Raw genomic sequence first — 24,921 nt, forward strand, 5'->3', positions numbered from 1 at the left:
ATTTCGAAGCTAGGGCATTTTTGCAATTTCTTCATGTGGAGTGTGTTGGCAGAGGTCTTTTTCATGTTATGAGCCAGAAAATATCGTACGGCAGAAAGACTTCTAACGCTGCTGCATTTTGGATTCTTTTTACACCTGCTGTACGATCTCCACACAGAACACTCACGGTGTCATGCTAATAATTTGTTTATACTGCCTTGCTAGCTAATATATTCACATTGCTATAATCATCAGAAGGTCAGAATCTGTGCATAAATCTGTTAAATGCCACTAACAGTTTTAATTTCAAGTTGTGGACCTTTGTGTTTTGAATGCTCACTCTCTTCACACATCGGTGACAGGGAGAAAATACCATTAGAAGATTTTCGTTTATGTCTGGTACGAGTATTTGAGGAAAAATTTGCTACAGAAAGGAGAAGAGAGAGGAAAGCGAGAAATCAAGCGAAAATCACAACCACTGAAGATGTTTTACCTCAATAAAGCAAAACGTGTCTGCCGAAAAAAATCACGCATTTTTGTAGTTGCAATGACAGAACAAAAATACCGCCCAGGAGAGGAAGACGCTCTGATGACGAGAATCGTTTGCGCTTTACTGGGAGGCCCTTTCCTCATGTCTTTCCAAGTGACCAGTCCAAGAAACGCTGACTACTTTCTTAGATGTGCAGTCTGCTCGAAACAGAATGTGCACCGAGAAATGAAATATGATTTTAAGACATGCATTGTGTGTTGTACGAAGTTTCGAAAAATACCACACAAAGAAGAGTTTTTAGCCAAGTTGCTACAATTTGAATAAGAAATTACGCCCTTACTTCTGAAAAAATTATTTAAGAAAAATAATTTAAAAAAAGAACCAAAAAACAAAAAATTGAAAATAAGTACAAAAATAAAAAAAAATATTTTGAAGTTCGCCATTGGCGGTCCAAAGCCCGGATGAGAAAGAAGAATGGGAAATATAACAGCGCAAAAAAAATTATAAAAAATAAATAAATAGACACACACAATTGTATGAGCTTCAAGAGCCACTCCAAATAAATTGCTGTGCTGACAAATACCTTATGTACCAACATTTCAAACACAGAGTGATGCTTCAAGTCCAAGACCATAACGAACAAACAAAAAAAGAATTATTCATATCTATCGTTTCAATCGTGAGTAACGAAAATCGTGAAAATCCCGTAGCAAAAGGCCCTTTAAGTATTTCCAGAATTATCCAATTTCTACTTTTCCGAACTTTTCTTTCGTACAAACTTTGCCTTAACAGTTACGAACGCAACAAAAAGGAATACATCCAGACTGGTTATACCATATTTGAATTTTAATGAGACTAAAGCACTGCATTTTTATGTATATAGATGTTACGTACAAACGAAATTTCATTAGACGATTGTCAGTAGCACACACACGCCCGTTTCAGAGGCACAAAATGTCATTAGGAATTAAAGGTGATGTGTAATTAGGTAGTGTAGAAACTTTAGTCTTTCCTTATCGATTTCGTAAACAAAAGTTCTACATCATCGTTTGTATCTACTGTGTGATAACAATTGCGCTACCTGTAAAAAGAATTAATAAAAGTTCACTTCTTTGTTTCGAATTTTCCTTGTAGTAGTTTATTGGGTTAATGAGCTCAAAATACAGTGATTAGCTTCGGAAGTGTGTCTCGGTATCAATATGCTTTCCTCGAAAGTTGTTTGCGGGCGAATTATTGCGCTAGCACAGACGAACGTCAATGCCTGACGTTACGGATTCTCCAGCGTGTACATCCTGAGTTACGTATATAAAGCTGATTATTAAGTATCAGTATGTCAAAAACAGCTTAGATGTTTACAGAGACCTTATGACGAATCGCAAGAACTAACTGCATATGAAAGAAAGCCTTCGATGAATAGTTACATGTTAGCAGCATAGCAGTTTCAGTGTACATTACGTCTGTCGAGCAATCACCTCCTAATTCACTGTGTTTATTTGTGACTTTGGTGATCGCATTCAGACTGTCTGACAGTAGGAGGTAAAAGGAGCAGGTGACCCTGAGGGCGCGCTCAAAGCAGCCAAGCCGGATGCGCAGCTGCAGCAGCCAAAGTGTTAATGAAGTTATTCTGGACTTCCTTAGTTTGTGCGCCAATCTTTTTCTACGCTCATGAGCTATTCACCATGTTTTTGAATTTCTCCTTACCTTCTTTATTCCCTTTTTTTAAAAGTGTGTGTAGGGCAAACAGGATGAATGGATCTGGTGCTGGGGAAGTAGGTCACGATCCAATATGCTTGATGCCGTATCATCGTGACCTGTATGCCAGCCAATGCGAAGCTACCACTAGGTCCCCGTTCATTACTGGACTGGGACCCAAACTTCCACCACTGTATTGCGTTCATGGCAGACAGGCCCCACTGCATCCTATGAGCTACCTTCGTGTAAATCGCAAAAGCTAACCTGACGACTAGTTTCCTGTTCGGTCTCCATATTAAAAATGTCTATCTGACGTCTCCAGACTTTGTTCCCTTGCACTCCTTCCAACTAAATTCCTCTTGCACGCTTCTGTCAATTTAGGCTTTCCTAGCAAGTCTGCAATTTGTTAATGTGGGGAGCACACCTAACACAAGAAAAGAAAATATCTCAAGAGTAAAAAATTCCGAAAGCTTCGTTTGCCCAGAAACAAAATCACATTAGAGACCCTGCAATCATTGACACAATTACGCCCCCCCCCCCCTCCCCAAAGTAGAGGAGATTATTTCAACGCTCTACACCAAATAAAGATGGACCAATTCAAACCACCAGGGATACAGAAAAAAGAATTTTGCAAGAAAAGTTCATTGTTTAATTAAATGTGCAAGCCTAATATGGAATCAAATTAAATTATCAAACCACGATTTTATGCAAAATTGTAAGGTTTATGCTGAATGTTCTGTCAGCAGATCTCATTGTCCTAAGTAACCGAAATCTTGCGCGGGTGTCGCCAATTCTGTGTGTGACGTACAGCTTAGCGTTTGACTTAACCTTGTTGATGGTAGAATGATCTGCATCGGTTCGACTGGCCAGTTGTCAGATCACTCCCCATACGGCCGGCTGGAGTGGCCGTGAGGTTCTAGGCGCTACAGTCTGGAACCGAGCGACCGCTACGGTCGCAGGAACGAATCCTGCCTCGGGCATGGATGTGTGTGATGTCCTTAGGTTGGTTAGGTTTAATTAGTTCTAAGTTCTAGGCGACTAATGACCTCAGAATTTTAGTCACATAGTGCTCAGAGCCATTTGAACCAATTTGATCTCCCCATAGGGTCGGATGCATTCAGTGAAAAAGGTGTCGTGCAAAGGATAAGTAATATGAAATGTGTGGCCCTAGCAAGAATGGTCTTCATCTATGAAACTAAACAGTGATACGTATTAATCACTGTTTACTACAAAAATGAATAACAGAGTATTAAATGATCTCTTTAAGAGTAGCCGGAACGATCCAGCTCCTCCATGTTAATTTTAGCAAATAGAAGGAAAATTTTTTCTAAAACCATTAAATATGTTACTCAGAAATTTGGAGTGCATGTTCCGTGAATATTTCTCTACAAAGTTGTAATGCCATGAAAAGAAATATTTATTGGTTTCTGTTTTACAATTTTATTAAAAAGATGCTTATTTTTTTCTGTAAAATTTTGCACTTTTATTCTATAACTCTTGAACTACACAATATTTTTTACAGTTTGTTACAAAAATGAAGGAATATTTTGTATAAATTTCATTGATATAATGTTAGCAGTATTTGTGAAAATGTTCCTCATAGATGGAAATTTTAATGTTATGGGAAGTGGCTTCCACAGTTTTTTAATACATTCCTGCCCCATATGATGGATTATCAGCATCCTCTTCTTTTTTCAGTGTTACTTTTACTTTCACTGGTCTTTTCTTCCTTGTTGCTGCATGTTGTAGGCTTTTGTCCCTTCTTCCTGCACCTCTTGGCTTTCTTCATCAATTAGGTGCATTGTGGAAACGGTGTTGTGTTCTAGTTGAAAACTAAACGTTCCAGCACATCACATTTGATAACGTTTCCTTCATTGTATGTTGCCACTGCATCATATACTCCAAAATCCAATGTTTTTATCTGTAAAAACACTCTTTTGGGAATCCTAATCCAAATTAAGTTATTTACACTTTCATTTGGATTTTCTGTTTTCCCATGTAAACACTTTTCCAATAAACTTGGTTGTGATAAATCTCTGAATATGGGCTTAATTACATCAATTACAGCATTTGGTAAACTGTTTTATGGGTATATTCCTTTCATGATTTTTACTTACCCCATGAGTCATTACCTGTGGGACACAGTGCATATTGTGGGTGCACGTTTATTGATGCAGTATGAAAAAATAATGCTCATACTGCTTTCATCATATGCTCAATGCTTTTTGTATTTTGCCTAATTGCTCACCCATAATACCTCTGCAGTCTACCAATTGCTTCATCTGTCAATCTTCCTCTTCCTCCAAGGGTCTTACCATCACTAAGATTCTGGGATCCTAATGTCTGCTTTAGTTTGCGCAAGCGAGCCCCCATGTGCTTCTGTACATGTCCCAAGCACTTCTGTTTTTTAATGGAAATTTCATTGCCGTAAGGTTTGAGTTCCTCTACAGCTTTATATCCCTTAGAATCACCGTCTCCTAGATAGTTAGTGTATCATACATTATACCACTCCCGTGAACTGCAAAAATTGCTTTCACTCCCTCTACTTCCATCGCTCCACTCGTGCCGTGAAAATTTGCTTCACAACTTTCACTATGTTCGTCCTTGGTATTGCCCTTACATCTACAATGTTTTGAGAGAACAGCAACATCAATTACCTGGCAAGTATATCTACTGGTAGCTGTCACAACTCCATTTAGAGATTTATGACCTCTGCGTTGCCATGATCCATCTAAAGCAACAGTTAAATCTCTACAATTCCCATTATCTGTCACAGCTTCTTTAACTACTTTCTTCATTGTTGCTTGAGCAATATCTTCATCAGAAGATCCCACCAACTCATTATAAAATCCAAACTTGGTTGTTGGTTTTGGAATGTTTATAATTCCACAAAGCATTGGCCTTGCAGCACTGCTCTTGCCAATGCAACGCAAGCCATACACTACCCTAACATTTATATCATACACCTTCTTTCCACTATTACCACTACGAGGAATACTGTTAGAATTAGAAAACGAAACTTCTGCAGCACATTTGTTACACTTCAATAACATTTTACATGCCAAATCAATGTGTGAAGTTATTTTTAATTCCAGTCCTCTTTCTTTGCAAACTTGGCATAATTCGTTATGTTTGAAAATATTAGAGAGCAAGGAAATGTTAATTATTTCATTCACATCATTACTGTCACTTTCATAGTTTTAAGATTTTTCTTTGCTATCACAAAATTTCTTGCTGGAACAAGGTCTATCACATTCATTTGGAGTAGTCGGTGATGCAGTCTCAGCAACATCTCCCTTCGAAACAACAAAAGATTTCTTATTCCACTCATTACGCCTTTTGTGAAATACTCGATTGCTGAATCGGGGCATATTGATATCCACAAACCAAATACGTAAAACAGGAAGGAGCAAAATTCGTCAAATACGTAAAATTGAACAGCTAAACAACTCAAAGCAAACTCCTCAAGCCAACACACACGGTACAGCGTTTATGTTTACCGATATGAACAGTCACTTGTCACAGAGATAAAGCCATACAAAGTTGAAAGACAGAACACTGTCCACTTCCGCAAAGATACCCTGCTTGCAGCCAGCGAGCGGCACCGTCAGAGGTGACGCACGAAGTCGCTACAACCTTTTACGCGGCGCGTCAACTTTGCAGCGATAAAAGACACACTTGGAATTCACTTAGAGGGGTGAAACTTTATTCGTATTATTCAGAAAACTCCAAATAATTTTGTAATGAAAAAAAAAATAGTCAATTTCATCGTTCCGGCTCCCCTTAATCACAAATAATGGATAAAACTGATAAACCAATTGAAAATTTCGGATTAAAGCCAAAATGTAAAACGTGTTCTTTACCGACACAGAGTTCCTTTTTCACTCTCAACTCCATGTAATTATTGTGGTCAATGGAAACAGTTCTGAAAATTGCTGTCCAATGTTACTTTAGTTAACGAGTAAACAAACTCCTCTTCTTTTAAAAGTTGTATTAACAGTAAGCGATCATTACGTACATTCATAGGCATGCAGTGATTAAACAGTTCTGACTCCTCAGACAAGTTTGATGTTTATCCAGTGCTATCGTCTCCACAACCAAACTTCTCAGCAGTTGGCGTCCTCATTTGCCCTACTCTGTTATTTGTTTGGGTCAGCCAGTGAGGATATCTCTTACAACTTTTGACGCCGGAGATTATTAACCTCATATTAAGCCATGACAAAGTTTTGCCCCAGTGCTATTCAAAGTGAAAGGAATTCCAATTTACATGTCAACTCGTCTCCTTCTCATGAACCGCCAAAATCTTAATCTGTTATTGGGTGCACCTGGCATAGTATTACAAAAACTGAGACTCTCCATGAGTGCCATATGTTTGTCACACTACAAATGGCTCTGAACACTATGGGACTTAACATCTATGGTCATCAGTCCCCTAGAACTTAGAACTACTTAAACCTAACTAACCTAAGGACATCACACAACACCCAGTCATCACGAGGCAGAGAAAATCCATGACCCCGTCGGGAATCGAACCCTGGAACCCGGGCGCGGGAAGCAAGAACGCTACCGCACGACCACGAGCTGCGGACATGTCACATTACATTAAATATTTCTGCGGATGGGGCCCTGCTCCCATATGTTTCAGGGTGCATTACATTATGTAAAAACTGTAGCTAGGCAATTGGCAGACGTCATCCCCGTCAATCGACAAATGGTTCAAATGACTCTGAGCACTATGGGACCTAACATCTGAGGTCATCAGTTCCCTAGACTTAGAACTACTTAAACCTAACTAACCTAAGGACATCACACACATCCATGGCCCAGGCAGGATTTGAACCTGCGACTGTAGCAGCAGCGTGGCTCCAGACTGAAGCTCCTAGAACCGCTCGGCCACAACGGCTAGCGTCAATCGACAAGTCACTATCAGGTACTTATCCCTAGTGTTCGCTTCGCCTTGTGCTTTCACCTTCAAAGGTTACCGTAGTCCTCAGGGGCATCTTGCAAAACTTCTACCCACTGACCTGCCCTCTGTATCCCTCGAACTTGGTTCATCACATGTATAACTGAACTACGGAGAAAATTACAAGCTAAACACCCACCTGTAAAGAGAAGGAATTATTATTGAAGTATAGATTTTACTTCTTGCAGTCACTGCCATTATTAATTAAAAGTGTTAACAATTTTACTACTTGATGGGAAAAAAACTCACACAGGAATGATTTTCGATCAGTTATGAACAGCACGTGATGTGTGCCAGGCCGCCAATACACTGTCGAGTGTTCCTGGGTAGGAAACATCTGAGATGTATGTAGGCATAATCTTAGCAAATCTCTGCGCTGCCTAAACTGATGCACTTGCGAAGAGACTCATAGATGACAAACGCATGTATTTTAAACTTTTCAAGCTAAGCGTAAGCATGGAATGTTCAACGTAAACATGTCGCAGAAGTCACGCTGTTCAATGCCTGCTAAACTGAATGATGCGACTGACAGATGCATAATAATTTTTGTTCTGAAATTTCACATACCCAAGCACCATTAACCAGTCGTCACGTGATGAAAAATAAATAGTGTGTCATCATTTACAAATCTCTGGCAGACGTGAATAGATGTAGCTTAGTCTGGAAGTTTTAAATCATGACATTTTACGAGGGTAAGGATTACGACTGTTGATATTTCTAAAGATATGGGGAATCCGATGTATCGATATTTAAAAAACTGTCATTATCGGTCAATGATATATAATCAGTCATACGAAGCGTGGCACCTCTCTGACAGATATTTGCGATGTACAGTAAAAGCTTGCGAAATGAATTTTCCTGAGACATGTTTTAGGCGCACCTTCTCCTCAATATAATCGACACAAATAAAATGTTTGTCTACCGCTGGGGCTTCAACTTCTGTGGCTAATACAATTTCACTTTTAAACATGGGAGCCCAATTCAGGGTGAATTTTCCACGTTTTACCCCACCCTGCTTGCTGATGCCACTTAGCCATTGCATTCTACTTTGGTGCATTGGCTCTGCAAACTTTGCTATAGGTTTTCTTTGCCTATTTTTCTCTCAGAAAAACATTTTATTCCGCACTGAAGCACTGAAAATCTCAAGAAATAAAACGAATATTAAGCTCAAATTCCATGCGCGAAATTAAGAGTAGCACGACTCAGACTGCAAACACTGCAAGAGCATGTGATTGATCTACATTACCGAATGCGCATTTGATTCCATAATACGAAGTTAATGATAATCCTTAAGACCTAAGGGGTTGCCACGTACCACATTCACATTTACATACCGCATACATTGCAGATGTTTCAAGAGGTAGTACAAGCATAAAATTACTTGACCCTTAGCTGTAGAGGCAGAATAGTAAGTGGAGGAGGTAGTATTGGAGTTTCCATTGAGACCACTGCACAATAGTTGAGGTACAGTTCCACAGCTGCAGCCTGCTAACAAATGCATGTCTCGTAAAAGTTTAAAGATACACCTAACTAGTCTGTAATAGACTGTATTGACATGATACGTCAGTGCGACGAATACAGATGTTCGAAGACAACTGTTCCTTACTCGGATATCGAAAGAAAAATAATATCTCGAAGAAAAAGATACATCGAAGAAGTCGAACTACCTACTGACAGAAGGATACCTTGGAAAACAGAAGTAGGTTCAAATGGTTCAAATGGCTCTGAGCACTATGGGACTTAACATCTGAGGTCATCAGTCCCCTAGAACATAGAACTACTTAAACCTAACTAATATAAGGACATAACACACATCCATGCACGAGGCAGGATTCGAACCTGCGACCGTAGCGGTCACGCGGTTCCAGACTGTAGCGCCTAGAACCGCTCGGCCACACCCGACCGGCACAGAAGTAGGAAAAAAACGTTGCCTCCAAGACAGTGTCACTTACTTATTTTTGCTATAATGTGCGATCGAAATAGCTAGCGGTTGGGACAACCCTGTGAAATGCTTTTTTGGAGAAATTTTTGCTCACTCATCAGCCTTTTTGGACAAATATTTAATGACTTTGCCTATAATGGAGCCTGATTTTGAATACCTTTCACTGCATCTATGGCGGGCAAAGGGAACGCTTAATGTGTTCAGATCGGCAGACCGCAGTTGGAGGTAAGGGACGGAGTCGCCCAGCGCTTGGGACACGAAAGTACTAGTGTGCATGTCCCAAAATATTTTACATTGCGATTACTGGTATCTGCACATGCTAAGTTACTTAATTTTGTTTAATATATTTACCAAGTTTTTGCATGGTTGTATGTAGCAGAACGGCGAGTCTCACAAAACATTTCTATGTGCAGGGGATTCCGCAATATGACCGGCACGGCAGCGTCTCCTTCAGGAGCGGCGGCTGCAGCAGAATCTATCAGCGACCTCAACTACCTGCTGCGACCTCTGCACTGGATGGCCGTCCTGCGACACCCAAGCGGCGCTGACAGGTCGCCTCTCTGCTTCCGACTCTACACCTTCGCCATGGCATCCTTTACCCTGTCCTTCTTCTGCTCTGAAGTCATAGTACTGTACCGCGAGGGCACGGCAGATCTGGACGTTTTCACCCTAACGCTTAGTGTTGCAGACACAGACATCATCTGGCTCTTCCGCATGGCGCACGCCATCGTATGCGAGCGTGCTTTCCATAAGCTTGCTCTTCAGGTTAGTATCAGGACTACACGACAAAAGTATTTCACTGGCTGGCGTTACTACAGCTCGTGATTCATTACTTCATACAATGAGGTGACAAGAGTCGTGGGAAACCTCCTAATGTGGTGTCGGACCTCCTTTTACCCGGCACAGTACAGCAACTCGTGGAACTGACTCAACAAGTCCACGGAAGTTCCCTGCAGAAATATTGAGCCATCCTGCCTCCATAACTGCGGGATTTTGTGCACATACTCATCTGTCCATTATGTCCCGTAAATGTTCGATGGGATTCATGCCGATCAATATGGGTGGCCAGATCACTAGATGGAATCGCCATAATTTTCCTCAAACTGCGCAACGCTGTGGCTCGGTGACAGGGCGCATTGTCATCTATAAAAATTCCATCGTTGTTCGGAAACATGTAGAACATTAATTGCTCTAAATACACTACTGGCCATTAAAATTGAAACACCACGAAGTTGACGTGCTACAGACGCGAAATTTAACCGATAGTAAGAAGATGCTGTGATATGCAAATGATTAGCTTTTCAGAGCATTCACACAAGGTTGGGGCCGGTGGCGACACCTATAACGTTCTGACATTAGGAAAGTTTCCAGCCGATTTCTCAGTTGACCGACGTTGCCTGGTGAAACGTTGGTGTGATGCCTGGTGTAAGGAGGAGAAATGCGTACCATCACGTTTCCGACTTTGATAGAGGTCGGATTGCAGCCTACCGAGATTGTGGTTTATCGTATCACGACATTGCCCCTCGCGTTGGTCGAGATCCAACGACTGTTAGCAGAATATGGAATCGGTGGGTTCAGGAGGGTAATACGGATCGCCATACTGGATCCCAACGGCCTCGTATCACTAGCAGTCGAGATGACAGGCATCTTATCCGCATGGCTGTAACGGATCGTGCAGCCACGTCTCGATCCCTGAGTGAACAGATGGGGACGTTTGCAACACAACAACCATCCGCACGAACAGATCGACGACGTTTGCAGCATCATTGAGTATTAGCTCGGAGACTATGGCTGCGGTTACCCTTGACGCTGCATCACAGACAGGAGCGCCTGCGATGATGTATTCAAAGACGAACCTGGGTGCACTAATGGCAATACGTCATTTTTTCCGATGAATCCAGGTTCTGTTTGCAGCATCATTATGGTCGCATCCGTGTTTGGCGACATCGCGGTGAACGCACACTGGAAGCGTGTATTCGTCATCGCCATACTGGCGTATCACCCGGCGTAATGGTATGGGGTGCCATTGGTTACACGTCTCGGTTACCTCTTGTTCGCATTGACGGCACTTTGAATAGTGGAAGTTACATTTCAGACATGTTTCGACCCGTGGCTCTACTCTTCATTCTATCCCTGCGAAACCCTACTTTTCAGCAGGATAATGCACGACCGCATGTTGCAGGCCCTGTACGGGCCTTTCTGGATACAGAAAATGTTCGACTGCTGCCCTGGCCAGAACATTCTCCAGATCTGTCACCAATTGAAAACGTCTGGTCAATGGTGGCCGAGCAACTGCCTCGTCTTAATACGTCAGTACTCTTGATGTCTGCCCCCGGTAGCTGAGTGGTCAGCGCGACAGACTGTCAATCCTAAGGGCCCGGGTTCGATTCCCGGCTGGGTCGGAGATCTCCTCCGCTCAGGGACTGGGTGTTGTGTGGTCCTAATCATCATCATTTCATCCCCATTGACGCGCAAGTCGCCGAAGTGGCGTCAAATCGAAAGACTTGCACCAGGCGAACGGTCTACCCGACGGGAGGCCCTCGTCACCCGACATCATCAGTACTCTTGAGAAACTGTGGTATTGTGTTGAAGTTGCATGGGCAGTTTTACCTGTACACGCCATCCAAGCTCTGTTTGACTCAATGCCCAGGCGTATCAAGGCCGTTACTACGGCCAGAGGTGGTTGTTTGGGTACTGATTTCTCAAGATGTATGCACCCAAATAGCGTGAAAATGTAATCACATGTCAGTTCTAGTATAATATATTTGTCCAATGAATACCCGTTTATCATTTGCATTTATTCTTGGTGTACCAATTTTAATGGGCAGTAGTGTATTCTCCAAGTAGTTGAGTTGGACCAGACGAGCCGTTCTATTCCAAATAAACACAGCCCACACCATTATGGGGCAACAACCAGCGATAACACAGCATTCTGTATGTGTGCAGATCGCTATCCCAAGAGTTTCGTCACCTCAGTGAAATTCTTTATCTATGATGACGTTTCAGCTACCCGATACTGCCTTTATGAGATCAAACCTTGGAACTTGTAAAGCAAAATTCGCTATCAGAATTTGTTTCCTTTACTAATAAGTATCAGTACTTGCATTTGGGAAGTCTCCTGGTTCTATATAACAGCGGCAGCGGTCGAGTACTCAAGGTCTCACTCTGTGACGCATGGCTGTGCTGGCAGGTGGGCCATGACTTCGCTGAGTTCCTGACTTGGGACGACATTCCAGTGCTGCGCGCCCAGTGTCGCAAGGTGCGCCGCTTCACGCTGACCTACATCTCCTTTGGAATTGGCGCCTGCTCCTGTTACCTGGTCTCCCCTGTGAGCGCTGAGGGCCTGCCCTTCATATTGGCTCTGCCCTTCGACGCGACGCAGCCCTTAGGCTTCGGCGTCACGTGGGTGTACTGCATGATTACGACCCTACACGTCGTGGTGATGACCATGATTCTCGACTCCTTCAACGTCAGCCTCATCGCGCAGCTACGTATGCAGATCACACTACTCAGCAGCAAAATTGTTAGTCTCGCCAAAGAAGTCTCTGAGAGACCTGAGAACTGTTCAGAAACGTACGCTCAGTATGAACTTCGTTACCGGCTGCTGAAATGCATCCGTCATCATCAAACAATTATCAAGTAAGGACTTATTAACTATACACATTAGTACTACGCGCTGCGTGGTTAAAAAGTGTATGAATATGAAGTGATCATTTGTGCGTAGCATATATGTACCAATCACGATTGTGAACTAATAGTTTCTTTCAGATTCCACTTTTCCCCATGGATCCATTCTACGTCAGGAAGTTCTTACACTGAAGTAATTTAATCTTGAAAAGTATTATTCTGTATGTTTAAGACACAAAATATCATAAAACTGATAGTACGTATGTGCACAGTTACTAGAGGGACGAAAATCACAAAATTCTTCATAACTAGAGATGGTACAAAACGTTTCGTAATATATCACATCCGAAACCATTAGCTTTATTACGTATCTGTTCTGTGTACTGTGGAGGAATGATACCGTTTATACCTCATCTACTTTAACTAAACACTTGTACTCGCAATCTGTCTATAAGAATACTTTTGATAGGGCTAACAATATAAGCGCAATTTCAGATACTGTGTAAACATGAGACGGTTTGTTGTTGTTGTGGTCTTCAGTAGAGAGACTGGTTTGATGCAGCTCTCCGTGCTACTCTATCCTGTGACAGTTTCGTCATATCCAAGTACCTACTGCAACCTACATCCTTCTGCATCTGCTTAGTGTATTCATCTTTTGGGTTCCCTCTGCCATTTTTACCCTGCACGCTGCCCTCCAATACTAAATTGGTGATCCCTTGATGACTCAGAACATTCTATTCAGTACCTCCTCATTAGTTACGTGATCTAACTATCTAATCTTCAGCACTGTTCTGTAGCACCACATTTCGAAATCTTCTATTCTCTTCCCGTCTAAACTGTACGAGGAGGCATGTTTCAACATACCTCGCGAATCCTGTCGAGTGCGGGGTTGCAACGTCGTTTACTGATCTCCTCTAGTACATATTAATGTCTGGAACATTTCCGTTAATAATTGACGATTACGTGCATAACTGATGAGTCAAAGCCTCCTAGGTTTGATCCTATATTAGCCCTTTCCAATTCACTTTTGATTATATATATACGTGCATCCTTACAGAATTTCGCATTTGACTGATGCGTATCTGGTACAAAGATCCGGATATCATTAGGATGTTGCATGTACATGCTCAGAATTTCTAATATTAAATAGCGAATTTATTTCAATGCAGACTACAGTACGACTTGTAACTATTAACCCTATTTCTTCATATTTAACGTAAATTCTTTATTATTGAATAAAGTTATGCCAACACCTTCAGTTTTCCAGCCTAATTATTCGTGGTGATTGAGATATCTAAACGTATTTTTTGGCACACAAAAAAGTCTCATAGTATATACTAGTACAGCTTGAAACTAAGAAATCCTTATGCATGTTTGCTAGCGCTTAGTCCAGCTACAAAATTAGAATGCGGGAATCCTTTACAGTTCTTATTAGTAAATAGTTTTGTATATGAGGTACGCTGCAGTAATAACTGTTATATAGTTATTTACAATTTAGTTATACACCACGTAACGATGCGCTACAGGACTGTCGCTGTATCACTGACTTACATTAATAACACAATCAACGTTTACTGACACCAGCGTTATACTGTACCTCCTGTGTCTCTAAAGAAAAAAAAAAAAATTTTAAATTTTAGGAAGCCCAGCGAATGCGAAGTTTATTTTACTTACAGTTATTCGAAATAAGGGTAGTAACTACGAACCCTCCTTCTTTTGTCGCATTTGATGATAACTTCAAGCAATGGTCAATTTTACTTTCGATTCAGAGATATGATTTTTGTCTCCGATACATAATTTCTCAGCTGCAAACATGTATATATATATATATATATATATATATATATATATATATATATATATATTCCCTTTTGTATTATAGAATTACTATCAGATATTCCTTTCTAACTGCCACCTATATTCATAAATTTTTTCAGTATTTATCTCTTTTCAGCAAACAGAGTTGAGAAGATTATAGGCATTTAGTCAGACAGATTACAAATAATTAGCATCTCTGAAGTGTTATTCTATGATATAGCTACCAGAAAAAATTAAATTTTTTGCCTTTTTCTCCTTTATGTGATTGAAACATATCCTTTCTTTCTTTGGGGCTCAAGATAAATATTAATGTCAAATTAAATGTCGCTTCAAAACAAAACCTCGATTCAAAATTTTTACTAAAAAAAGTTTATTTTAAACTTTGTCTCCTTACAGCAGGTAACCGTTAGCTATGAATGAGAGCCAACAAAACTTATCTCCAAAATACAACGCAAGCGAATCATAAAAATAATACAAAGAAGAACCTTCTCGCCACTACCACTGTGGGCCCGGATATTAAACGATTAAAGCAAAATCCTGCTCCTTCTAGTGTTGGAAAATGGGTCCCACTACAGTTTTCTAAGTGAATGGTCAGTCGCCAAAATAATTCCACAAACAATGGTAACTCTGTACAAAGCTCGCTTTAATGGTTCCGATCGGGACAACTGTTAATTAATTCTACAGATGGTCTTTGTGGAATTTCCGACAACATACGTTGTATGACCAAAGAGAAATTATTTTTTAAAATATCTAATGCCCTTTACAGAAGGTACCTTGTAATTAAGTCAGTGGCTTGTTCAGTGCAAATCAAAAACCCATCTCTCACACATATAAAGCAACCACAACATTAACTTAGAGGGTGCCAAATGCCAACAAAAATTTTGCATTTACTCAATTACATTAGAGAGTGCAAATTTCAACACAATACAGCAGATACTTAGTTACATTAGAGAGTGCCGAACGGGAATAGCAGCCACAAGATACGAAACAAATTGGATCACTGTTCCATCGCACTTAAACTTCACACCAAAAACTACCAACAATGGTCAAGATACAGCTCTATATACACAATCTTGCACTAACTTACCAATTCATATACGCCATCTCACTTTATAACGTTTGTCCGCGAGATCTCCCCTTACTAGCAGTGCTGACCTGCATTGCAAACCAGAGTTCGCAATTAAATCGGAACCTACTCTGTCGTTTCTTACCGATGGCAAATTCGAAGATCTACAAGATATCCTGGTAGTCACTTTCGTCGCATAACAAATGTTTTTTACAAATGTTACTTCTATCACTACCTTTAACAATTACATAATTATTAAGGGCCGCTGCCAGTTCATTTTTCTGTGCAATTACGTTTTTGCCGTGGGATCTGCTGTTGCGTTATAAATCATAGATTCTCAGTTTTACAGCGGCGCTCAACAACATACATTTGAACAACAACTTAGACAAACATTCATAATTGTACATGACATACATCTTTTTTATAACAACATACAGACAGGTACTCAGAGCACAAGCTAAGTCGACGAAATTACCGTTATACCAAATACCGTCAACTCTTTGAACAGTCACAACTACTTACTAACGTATGCGAGGGACATTTCATAAACAATGTATGAGTTGTTATTACTGAGGATTGTTTGATGCAGCAACAATGAAAATTACGTGAGTTGGTGTTGGGAACTCGAGGAAGAGGTACATGTTCTTTTTTTCCCTTTCACTGTTTACTGCAGCACAGAACTAGCGTGAGTTAGAAATGGGATCCTGTGACTGTTGACGACCGGAAGTCGTGCACTAAGATCGAAACCTTAAGCGGCAAAAACACAACAGAAATCCTCAATGCGTTAAGTGAAGTTTGTGGTGAGCATACAGTGGACCGTAGTACAGTTTCACGTAGGGCTAATTGTTTTCGTGGTGATCGTATGAACATAGACAATAATCCAATGTCCAGAAAGCCAAAAACATCAACAAATGAAAGAAGAGTGAAACTTGTGGCAGATGATCTTGAAGAGGATGGCAGTGCGACTTGGAAGGACGTCTCTGAAGCCATAGGAATCCTCCAAAAATCAGTATTCCATATTATGACCAATTATTTGAAGAAGAGAACAATTTCTGTGCAATGGATCCTGAAATGTTTGACTGCTGAAGAGACGCCTGGGCATTCGAACCTTGCTTAAACAGAGATTCGACTGTGAAGATCAAGGATTCTTTTGTCAGATTCTCGTTATTAATGGAAATTAGATTAGAGACTTCTAACGGTCCAACGAGTTGACAGTTTGAGATTATTCACGTCCAAAATAATTTCAATGCGCTCTATCAAAGCTCTAGCAAATAATGATTTTTGTTTTTGATAATCAAGGAATCATCACGAAAGATAGAGTTCCATGCGTAACAAGTGTGACAGCAGTGTATCGTCGCTACTTGATGCAAAACCTGTGTGGGAAAATGCACAAAACCTGCCCACAGTTGCTCGAGGCTAGGCTACTTATTCTCCACGACATTGTTCGCCCGCATATCGGCAATGTTGAAGTCCACAAACTACGACAAAACGGTGAGAATTATTGTCGCATCCTCCCTACAGCCCGTACGAGTTTCCTTGACTTCTACCTGTTTCCGAAGTTGAAAAACCCTTTTTCAAATTTCACTGGAAAAGTTTTTTTACCGACGTTATCCGAGCTGTTGGACAGGTGAATAAGAGTGGTGTCCTGGATGAAAGAATTTCAGAGACGTTGGGGTTCAGTCACAGAGAAATATGGCGACTGTATTGAAGGACGGTAAGGAGATATCGAGGAAAAGGAAGTGTAAGTAAGAATAAGTTAGTGTGCGTTATTTATTAAATTACCCTCGTATATTACAAAATGGTCGGTGTTGGCAAGTGTTGCAGTGTCATCACTGGAAATTCTTCACTGTACTCAAAATGGTATAACAACTGGAAAGTTGCACTGCAACTTTTTCTGTCTCGACATACACAGACCTTTTACAGTGACCATAGTAGTAAAGTCATAGGAATCAGGCGAATACTGCAAATACCTACATACCCCATTGTTACATAATGTTCTGGAGTTGATCTTGACTAGATAATGGTGCTTATTATGAAAACTGTCTGGCACTTGAGACTCATGAGCAAGTGCGTCGTCTAGTATTAAGTTCAAAACGTTCTATATAACTTTGAAATAAGTCTGGTCATTCGTGTGTTGTAAAACAGAACACCTATTTGATGCTTAATACTGAATTATTTATGAACCTGTATTACGTCTATGGCAGAGTGCGCGTAAAGCTGACAGAAGGATATTGTGCAGGTTTCTGATGCCTTCTGTAGTAAATATCTCCGTAGGTGTCTGACTCAAGAAAGACTGATTACAATGAGCCTAGAATATTCGTTACTTTTCCGATAATTAACTAACATATGCTGAACTGCTGAAGCCTTTTAAGTGGTGAAACAAAAGTACAGTGGATCAGCTCATATAAAAAACATAATTTTGATGACCGGAATCACAGATATTCAGAGAGTCTGACATGTTTCGAATGTGGGTCGTTTCATTTGATGTGACTGACTTGTTTGCTATATTTCCAGATTGTTTGTTCACGTGGAACACGGTAGAGGCATATACGTCCATTCTCAGCTGAGAGTGGTGCGCATCCTCAGCGATGTGAAACTGGCTAAAACAATACATATTTTCTGCGAATCACACAGCAACGTATCGATATATAATGGTCACATATAAATTCATCAGTTACTTTGTTTCATGTTGTACGGTTCATATGTATGAATAATCGTAATGACGTTCAAAAAGTTATTTTGTATTCACGTTATACATTCACGTCTAAATATGGTTACGTGCTGAGTATTTAAATGTTCTTTTCCTCACTACTGATGTGACTTAGTCAGTCCCAATAACTCCTTCTTGTTTTACGTAAATATAACTTCTTCTTCGGCATAACAGTAGTTTTCAAGGAGATAATTTTTCAGTTTGAGATATATCTTTGCTATCTATCAGTCATTTTATACAATAGATTTTATACAATAAGGTTGGACACCATAGGATTTGGTGACAGTGTTGTGCGCCCCTTACAGTGATAACGTGGGCTAATAAAGGTATTTTTTTCCAGTCCTGTAGTTGCGTACATCATCGTTTATTTTGCACAATAGTTAATTATTTACTAAGAAATCAAGGACAAATAAATAAAATGTGAAGCACCTGAAACAGACGCCTAGAAGATGATAGTGGGAGAGCAATATAATTCTAACGGAGCGTTTGGATCTTTAGAAGTTTCTTAAAGGTTGATTACACCAGAATATTATTCTATTCGACGTTACAGACTTCAAAAATGCCAAAAACACTAAATTATTTATTCATCTTTCTCAAAGATTCGGAGATCAGTTCTGGCCCAGCTGTGCTGTATTCAGAAAACAAAAAAAAATTTCCTAAGTAAATTCTCAACAACTCAGACATGCAAAAGTTTTTAATTGTTGACCATACTTATTATTTCATCACCATGTGTTACATGTATTGTCGGTGTAGCAAATCAGATGTGTAGAACTGAATATTTTGTGTCTTTTTTAAATTTAGAATGAGATCATTTGTAAAAGAAAACACTCATAACACTTATGAGAACAAATCTACCACGTCTTCTGTTGCTGTGTCTATGTTTGGACTGATTACGAGACTGGTGTCTTCTGCAGAAACAATTGTTTGTGCTTGTTGTACAGTTGTTGACAGAAGGTCTTTACCAGTATGTGAAATAAATGTGGACCTACGATTGTGCAACGCCGTGATATGAATACGTCATGATCACATTATTTGAATTTTAAAAAGAGTGACACTAGGGGGCACACTTGTGAAGCCCATTCTAACGGTATATCAACGATGGCTTAATGTGGGTTATGACTGTTTTCCGAGGAAGGGTGAGTTGTGGGGCTGAAGAAGGATCAATAATCGTTCCAATGGCTCCTATATTGAGCCCTAATTACAATACACTGAGGTGACAAAACGAATGGGACGCCACTTAACATCCTGATGCATCTCTTTTTGTCCGTCTTAGTGGAGAAACACGACGTGACATGGGCTTAAAAAGTCATGGGAAGTCCCCTCCGGAAATATTGAGCCATGCCGGCTCTATAGCCACCGTTAATTGTGAAATTGTATCTGGTGCACGGTTTGGTTCACGAACTAACCTCTCGATAAAGTCCCATAAATGTTTAGTAGGATTCACATTAGGCGATTTGGGTAACCAAGCGATTTGTTCGATAGTTCTTTAAATAAATGGCGAAAAATAGTGGCCTGGTTGCACGGTGAACTGTCATTCACTAAAATTTCGTACTTGGTTGATAACATTAAGTCTTTTAATAAAAGCAAATGGTGTGCAATTAGTTGAACATAACAATTTTCATTCAACGATCAGTTCAGATGGCTCAGAGAAAATAGTGTATTCTATGTGAACACAGCCCACACCATTATGGATCCATCAGATGCTTGGAAAATGCCTTGTAGGCAATTTGGGCCCATGGCTTCATGGGGTCTGCGCCACTGTCGAACCTTACCACCAGCTCTCTTACCAACTGAAATCTGCCCAGGGGTCTCCTGTCGTCTGCGGTACAGTCGATATTATAATGACCCTACGAGAGGCGCTGAAGGCGGTGTCGTGCTGTTAGCAAAGCCACTCTGTCGCCATACCCCCTTAACGCCAAACTTCGCAATACTTACAGAACGGAAGCGTTCGTCGTACGTCCCTCACTTGATTTCTGTGGTTATTTCGTGCAGTGTTACTTGTCTATTAGGACCGACAATACAACGCAGACGCCGCTGCACTTGGTGATTAAGGGGAGGCCGTTGGCTACTCCTCTGTCCATGGTGAGACATAGGACCTAATGTCAGAAATTTGGTATTCTCGGCACACTTGACACACGTTGATCACAGGATATTGAATGCCCTAATGATTTCCCAAGCTGAAAGTCCCACACGTCTAGCTCCAACTATCAGTCCGTGTTCAAAGTCTGTTAATTCCCTTCGTGTGTCTATAATCACGTCGAAAACCTTTCCATATGAATCACCAGAGTGCAACCGACACCTCGGCCAATTAACTATCCTTTTATGCCTTGTATACTAGATATTACCGTTATACGTGCGTTTTGCTATCCAATGACTTATGTCAACTCATTGTAATTGGTTGCTGGTGCAGGGAACATGGTGTTTTTACCCCGTTGCGACGGCTTCTGGCTGCTGACTGCCTGTTCTGCTGCTGTTGTTGCTGCAGCGTCTCCAGGTTCCCATATTTCCTGGCTAGAGTAAGTGTAACCGGCAGCGGCTACAAGGACGTCATTCTGCCTCACACACCGGCCTGAGATGGCTGTAGCCACATGTCGTATTCTCTGGACGTCAGCTAAGTCCGGAGCCTGGTCCGGTCGCCAAGATATTTAGGCGGCAGGGAGCAATTCGAGTGGCAGTGGAGGCAAGGTGACTGTGTAATTGGAGCGACGCTGAACAGTTCCGGCTCGACGTCACGTAACCGCCCATCTGTTCGACGATGACGAACTGGACCGCTCATCCTTAAATAGTACTGCCCCTGACGATATCATGGTAACGGTGACGTTAGAGTGTCACGCCGAATAGTGTTGAAACGACCGATGTTCCACCTGAGACATTGACATTTGGTGCAATACTAGCTGCTTGCAGGCCCGGCGTCGCCACGTGAGGTCTAATGTCACATAAGTGTTGCGCAGGTGCTAACCATGCCGTCCACTGGCGATCACCGACTGCCTTCTTCGGTGACGTGACTTCATTATTGCGCTGCACTGCTATCTCTCGTTTGTAACTTAAGCTCTTACTTTTCCTCCCTGGCACAACGAAAATTCACACTTGAATTTTGCTGAGACACGGATAACAGTTTATTTAAATTTCACATTTACACCTCCACTCACCGTATAACTTTTCCCTTTGCATTAATCACATTATCTGGTCGGTTTCAGTAAAATTTAGCTCTGCACACAGGCCTTTGTTCATGGATCATTTCATTCTTCGTCAGATGGCATTTGGTTGATGCTGTTGTTACTAGTTTGAACCCATAGGTTCAAAAAAGTTCGCTGGAAAGGAATTGGGGCTAATTTTCTATTAAATTGGGGCTATATTATTCTTGTTACTGAGAGAATAATAAAATCAGCTTGGGCTGTGGATCCTATAACTACAAGTCACTGAACCATGGTAGATTTTTTTCATTATCTGAAAGATGCTCCAATGCAATGCGCCCATTTTGCGTGGCTAACATCGGTCTAGGGAGTCAGACAAGGTCATGTCTAGTGTGTTATTTAAGGAGGTTAGAGTTGCTTTGCGTAAAATTTCAAGGCATTGATCGGGAAAGTAAATGAATGTGTGGGTTGCATTCAAGATGGTGCTTCCTGTCATAGTAACCGGGAATCCTAAGGTCGGTCTCAATAAGCCACACTGGGCGCCATTGATTAATACCCTCTGAACTGGTAGTTCTCTTCACCGGATGCCACTTTGTCGATTTTGTTTGTAACAAAGTCACATAACAGTTGCTGAGTGCACTCACTTTCCGAAGGGAAGGTAACCTGATGGTAATATTATGCACCTGGTGGAACAGCGACGGTATGTTATACTACGAATTCCTTTCCCGAGCTGTAATCATCACTGCCTAATATTTATTGTGAACAATTAAGATGTCTTACAGACGAAGTCCAAGATCAGCGATCAGGAAGACTGTGTGAACTGATGCCACTCCACGATATCGCCTGCCCACATTCTGACGGAAAACACTTTACAGGAATTGGGTTTGGAGGCCATTCCACGCCCGCCTTATTGAACTGCCTTACGCCCTGAGATTTTCTTCTTTTCTGCTTTCTGTCGAACACCTATCATGGAACTTCTTTTCCGGATGAAAATGCAGTCATAACATGTCTCAACAAATTCTTCGCCTAAAAAGACGGGATTTTTATAGTCGCGGAATCGGAAACCTGCCTCAGAGGTGATAATCTGTTGTAAACAGCGAAAGAGAACATATTATTGATGACTAAAGTCTCTGTTATGTGTGTCTGTTGTGTTTATTAAACTTATGGGTAAACGTTAGGGATTTATGCACCAACACCGTATAATTACAAACTTCGAACAGAATGTTTATTTGTAATCCGTAATTAATTTCGATAATGACAATCTTCAGACCTGATTAGAAACGTGTTGCATTGTACATATCAACCCATTACCTCTGACTGCACCATCACATGTAATGCCTTGATGTGTATAATGCAACACTCTCCTACTCAGGTCTGAAGATAGTCACTCCCTACCAAAATGAACTACCTGATTACAAATAATCATTGTGATCCAAGACAGCAATTATAATAAGGCAAACACGAAAGAACATGAATATTAAAAGTACAACTGGAGAGGCGCTAACCACAACTTAAAAACGACAAACGGGTTACTATCAACGAAAAACATGCCAGCACCTTGACATGTCAGCTAGAGAGATAAATCCTTAATTCCAGCTAACACCAGGAGAAAAAGCAATATCACTGAACTTCCCAGCATCGATGGGCCGAATATAATTAAGGTAATCCACGACCTCTAACTACACAAGGGATGTAGACCAAAAGACACATAAAAAGCAAACCACTCGTAAAAGCTCTGAAAGACAGAGGCGCACCATCTTGCTCAGCCCAAGAAGTGAGTTTCTCGGTTAAGTACTGTTTACCACTTAACTCTCTTACTTTTCATGCGTCTAATAGGCAGTCATTTCTGAGTAGGTATTTTGATATAGCAGAACGTATCAATGCAATGCAGTATGAATATTCACTCGACACCATATGTTATGGAGACACCAATATGGAGGCGGTGGATTCATGTTTATGACGTAAGGGAATCTCTACCTTTTTTCACCTCCTTGACCAACACACAACCTCTCGAAGGCTTCTTCCAACTCACCGCCCGCTTGCTGCGTCACCCCCTAGCTAACGATAGAGGTCATTGCCGGCTTACCCGCTACGCTACAGTTAGGATCAGAGTGTCTTTTAAATTAACACTGTAGCCCACCACGGCTGAAGGTGTGACATGGCACATCAGATACCACTAACGTGTAGGGACTGGAGATTTGAGGGTTGCAGTCTTCATCCAAACCCTGTGGCGTGGGAAAACCCTACAAAAAATTGTACATATGAAAGTGCATGAAATACCACTGTTGACACAGAACAGGCAGTCGAAGCGTGTGATAGTCGTCGTCCCCAGGGACTGTCCGTGTCTTTTAGAACGCCTTCTAGATCGGTACGTCCTGTACAAAATTTTGTCTCAACGGTGGCTAAAAAACTGGCCATGTTACTCACCAAATCCTCTTTCCAGCAGGGAAATTTTTCACACATGTTGTTAGCAGAAAAATGTGCAGAGAGCCGCTGGCTGACAAAGTCTCTTCTGGAAGCTGATAGGGCACAATGCACAGGCGTCTGCAGCATCCGCCCCCAGCCTCCATAATTCGGGCACTAGAGGTCGACGCACGCCAGAAGGGGTTGGAACGATTTTTCTTTTAGACTACTCTTGCTGCTTTGCGACTGTCACAGCCCATAGAAACTGCCTCAGTCCATTCCCATTACATGCAGTGGAACACGTACAAGTGTCTAGATAGAAGAATAATGAAGAAATCACCTATACAATCTCTGTCGTTGTATTTCAATTGAAAATGTGGGTTTCCACAGTCTCCACGATTTTAACTGGATTTAATTTGAAATGTGTTTCATTCTGATTGATACCAATTTCCATTCCAAAATGGGGATAATTTGCATAACAATCTATCGCCAGAATGAAAGGGGCATGGCCTTCTGCTTCACCACTTTTCTAATGATTGTACCAGCAGAACTAATTTCATATATACTTACATATCTTTATAAATGTCCAGAGGGTGGACATCTCGGTTGTTTAAGAACCGGGATAAAATTCGAAGGAGGTTTCCCTGGTAGACTATGGATAAGGACATTAAGGACAGAGTAAAATATGTTAGATTTGTGCTATAAGTAAACCACTGCAAAGCAATGTGGTCGGTTTCCTGGCATCCACTCCTGTGCAGGCCTCTTGTTGTTCCCCACTAGGAGTGCTACTTCGCAAACAGTGGTGCAGGGTTTACAACAGATATTTGCAGTGTTTGGACCTAGTAAGGCTATCGATGGCGATTGCGCAACTTACTTTTGCTCTCATTTTCTCAGTACCTCCTGTTTTGGTTTTGGGGCTGAGCGCATTACTATCTCTTCCTATTACTGAATTTCACCAAATATCGATAGAGGTAACAGAAACTTGTGGCAATTTTGATTGCTTACGATCCAGATAGTCAAAATACACTGATAGGCCGGAACTGTATGCCCACCTACCTAAGACCCGGTTTGTCCGCCTTTGGCAGGAATAACAGTGG

The sequence above is a fragment of the Schistocerca serialis genome, chromosome 8 (genome assembly GCF_023864345.2).
Source record: "Schistocerca serialis cubense isolate TAMUIC-IGC-003099 chromosome 8, iqSchSeri2.2, whole genome shotgun sequence".
Lineage (NCBI taxonomy): Eukaryota > Metazoa > Arthropoda > Insecta > Orthoptera > Acrididae > Schistocerca > Schistocerca serialis.